The following is a 4,467-nucleotide window of genomic DNA, read 5'->3' as shown; positions in this document are numbered from 1 at the left end:
AACTGAACCTATCAGACAGGGGCCAGGGCGCCAGGATGCCGCATACCGCAAATCAACAATCGACAAACAGCTAAGTTGAAGTTTCTTCTATTTCAAAAACTTTCAACTAATACAATGTTTGTTACATAATGCAAAGGAAAAAAGATACAATCCCCAGCCTAAGGGTCCGCAGGCTCTCGCTTGAAGTAGGCGGCGACGAAGTCAACGACCTCCCGCACGCTGTCCCGAGCGGCGGCCTCCGTCTCTGCTACAGGGCCATCGACCACGGGCGCAAGCGAGATGGCCGGGTCGTGGCTCCGGAGGCAGGTCAGGATGTGCTCCGCCACCATCCGGATCAGCTCGCGGCCCTCGGTTTCAAGCTGTCCAGTAAGGACCGGCCCCAGGCGCTGAAGCCTATCCGAAGCAGAGCTCAATACTGGGAGGGCGTCAGCTATCGAAGCTGGCGGCTCCGCCACCTGGATCGGGCTCATTCCAAGTGGCACCAGTGCGAGGCTCGCTTCGGCCGCCCAGTCAGCGATCCGCTGAGCTCCAGCGCGCTGGTCTTCCTGGTGCTTCTGGACCGCCTCCCGGACAGCCTCCTGCACCCGGGTGTCCAGGGTCGCTTTGGCCACCTCCACCTCGCGGGACCTCTCCTCGAGCTCGCGGGACCTCTCCTCAAGCTTGGCCTCCCTCTGCTCCACCGATGCCTTCTGCTTCTTGAGCGAGTCTCGCTGGCGCCCGAGCTCCTTCTCTATGCCGGTGGCGTGGGCCTCCCGCTTAGTGAGGGACTTCCGGCCCTCCTCCAGATCCGCCTCGTCGGCAGCCAGCTGGCTGGCTCTCTCCTGCAGTTGCTCGCGCCATCCCTGCAGAGTCGCAGAGAAGACGTCGAGCTCCTGCCTCCGGAACTCGAGGTCCTCGCTGCGAGTCTCCAGCTCGGACTGTTGAACTGCGAGTTGAGCCTCGAGGTCGGACCGCTGAGCAGCGAAGCCAACAACCTCCAGGGTGAAGTCCTGCTCCCGCTGCGCCAAGGATTTCTCCCGGGTCGACACTGCGAGCTCTCGGTCAAACACCTTCTTAAGGCTGGCTCGGTAGGCCTCTTGGTCCGACTTGAGCTTCGACCGAGCTTCCGCAGCGCGGGAGGCTTCCTGCCTTTCGTGTGCGCTTCTAGGCGGGTGTGCCAGTCGGAGAGGCGCTGGCGCTCGCTCTCCAGTGCAGACCACTCCCGCCGGAAGGCCCGCCTCGGCGGAGGAGGTTGCCTCTCGATCGACCAGCCGAACTCGCAACAGCACCTGAGGAAGCGGAGTCGCATCCTCCTCCGGGGATTGGAGCTGCAGGGAGCGTCTGCCAAACACCACTCCAACTCCTCCTCCGCAACAGGACCGGAGCTGGAGGTAGGGCTTCATGCCTGCGGCACTTTAGTTCTCCCGGCGCACTCCCGCCGCCTAGCCGAAGTCGGGCGCGGGCCGGACCCAGCTCCGGCGCCCCCGACTGCTTGACGGTAGGCGGGGCGTCCGAGATACAGCTCCGGCGCCCCCGATGACGCCGAGCTGGGAGCTGGCCGAGCCCAGCTCCGGCGCCCCTTGCTGCCTGCCGAGTCGGGCGCGGCCGGACCCAGCTCCAGCGTCTCATGCTGCCGCTCGAGTCGGGAGCGGCCGAGCCCAGCTCCGGCGCCCCTGCTGCTGCCGAGTCGGGCGCGGCCGGACCCAGCTCCGGCGCTCCTGCTGCTGCCGAGTCGGGCGCGGCCGGACCCAGCTCCGGCGCCCCCGCTGCTGCTGCCGAGTCGGGCGCGGCCGGACCCAGCTCTGGCGCCCCCGCTGCCGCCGAGTCGGGCGCGGCCGAGCCTAACTCCGGCACTCCCGCTGCCGCCGTAGCGGACGCGGCAGCATCGGGTGCCCCCTCCACCGATGCGTCAGGAGCGGCTGCGCTCTGCACTGGCACCTCCACCACCGTGTCGGGTGTGACTGCACCCAGCACCGGCGCCACCGCCGCCGCCGCTGCTGCACTGAGCACTGCAGAGTCTGGAAATGGCATGACAGTCAGCATCGCATCATGTGCCACGGAGTAAGCAGCAGGACGCCGTACCTGAGGGTCCCTCCCCTACTGCCACCGTCGCTGTCGATGCCGAGGTCGCCGCCGCCCGGGCGCCTGCTGATGTGCCAACGGTGGTAGAAGAACCGCTGGGGCGGGAAGCCTTGGTAGCAAAGCAGAAAAGCCATCAACAAAAAACAAACAGAACACTGGCGCAGGCAAGGAGAGCAGGATGACACTAACCCAGCAGTACCGGGTACCCAGCGTCCCCGGAGCCCGGGCCTCTTCTCTTGTGGCTGCTGCTGTTGCTGTTGCTGTTGTTGCCCGTGCGGCTGCGATGCAGGCGCAACCCGGGCCTGCACCCGTTGCTGCTGTTCCTGCGGCTGCGGCATAGGCGCAACCCGGGGTCGCACCTGTTGTTGCTGCTGCCGTCCGCGTGCCTGCTGCCGCTGCTCTTGCGGCTGCTCCTGCTGCTGCTGCTCTTGCTGCCGGCGCGATGAATTCCTCGGCGGCGATAGTGGTGGTCCAGTTGCGCCAGAGGGCCCGTGGGGGCCGGCAGCCCGGGAGCTACCTTGGCCTGCGCCCTCAGAAGACCTATGGCGCTTCGCGGCGGGCTCCGAGACCAGGGTCCCGTCGCCCCGGAGTAGCCTCCGCCGGCCTGCGTCCCCCGACGACGCACCGGAGCTGCTCTGAGCCCGGCTAGAGCCGGCCGCGGCCACGCTGCTAGCCGCGGCCTGTTTCCCCTTCGTAGTGACGCCGGACCCCGCAGCGCCCAGCGTAGCCTGATCCCCGGACGTGCCAGGGATCCGGAGCCCGCGGTTCGCGTCGCCTCCGGTCTGGCGTGGGGCCAGTCCCCCGTCGTCCAGAGTCGGCAGGGTTGCCAGCACTGCCACCCTCGCGGAGTCCTCGCAGAGGGGGACTATGCCCTGCGGGGGGATCAGGTTCTCCGGGATGAAGGTGTCTCCCGTCACGTTCCGCACCAGGACCTCCAAGGCCTCCTGGGTCAGGTCGCTTCCCTCCCCGCGCTGGGTCCTGCTGCAGTCGTTGAGGCCGGTGAAGCTCCACGCCGGTCGTGGCCGCTGCTTCAGGGGGGCGATCCGCCGCTTCACGAAGTCGCCGAGCACGTGCCATGAGGTGAGGCCGCTCTCCGCCAGCGACCTGATCTTGTCCAGCACGGAGTCGAACTCCGGCTGCAGTGACGGCTTGGCCCTCCAAGATGCTTTGTCGGTGGCGGGCCCCGCGGTCGGCAGGGCAAGGCGCTCGTTGGCTTCGGTGGTGGTGATCACCCAATCCCTGCGCCACTCCTCCCACCGTCCGCCAGCAAGGCCGGGAATGTAAGGAGTCGGCAGGTCGCTCCTTATCTGGAAGTAGTACCCTCCCACTTCGCCCCTGCTCCTTCCGGACCTCACCAGAATGAAGAAGTAGCGGAAGAGGATGACGCAGGGCCGAACTCCTACGAACATCTCGCATAGGTGCACGAAGATGGACGTCAGGAGGAGGGAGTGCGGTGTCAGATGCTGAAGTTGGAGGCCGAAGTCTTCCAGCAGCAGCAGCAAGAATGAAGAAATCGGCAGTCCCACGCCGGCGGAGATGTGCGAGGTGAATAGCACGAACTCCCCGGCGCGGAGGTTGCCAAGGGGAACCGAGCCTGCTCGCACGCCCCAGCCGGTCTCCTGAGCGCTCCACCCAAGCAGGCGGCGCACCGTGTTCAGTTCTCCCTCGGTCTGGAAGCGACGGGGATGAACAAGGGACGCCATCTCTTGGCGGGTGAGGAAGGAGCTTGTGTAGGGGGGAGAGAAGAGCGAGGAAGGCTCGGAGGCAAAGGGGCGCAAGGGCTGGAGGAAGAAGACGAATGCGGGAAGGCAACCGTGGAATGCGGTATGCCCCGCTATAAAGCCTGACTCAACCAGCGCGCCCCGGAACCATCGCCGGAACTCAAGCGACGCCCGTACCCGGAGTTAGCCGCCCAGTCCATGACGTGGGGGCCCAGGCCCACCTGTCAAGGAGGGTGGGTAATCAACGAGGGTGCGAAAGGGCGGGATCCAAACCGTCGCCCGCGCGCGTGAAGCAAGGCGGAAGCCGAGCTGACGTGCGCGCATTAATCGTAGGCGTGGCCGAGCTTTTCGGGAGCTGCGCCGGTGGTAAATGATTCGTTTACTCCGGCCGCAACAATGCCGAGCGTCGCGCGTGTGACTAGGTGAACCACTTATCGTGGGTCCCTTAGTCAGTAATCCGTTGCGACGTGATGAGGCAGTATCCAACCCGACGGGTGGTCAAGGCCGGTCGAGACCCCTGCAGAAAGGAGCTTCAAGCCATACAGAGCCAAATCGCAGAAGTGGCCCCACCTGTGGGTTCGTACCTTCCCCAAGGTGGGCCCGGGGGCCACTGTCGGTACCCTGTAACAGGGATACCCACTCTTACTGCAGCAAGGCAGGACCCGCGTAGTTGTCCATAGCTGCG

Source organism: Panicum virgatum, chromosome 9N (assembly GCF_016808335.1).
Source record: "Panicum virgatum strain AP13 chromosome 9N, P.virgatum_v5, whole genome shotgun sequence".
NCBI lineage: Eukaryota > Viridiplantae > Streptophyta > Magnoliopsida > Poales > Poaceae > Panicum > Panicum virgatum.
Note: the sequence above shows the minus strand (reverse complement) of the source record.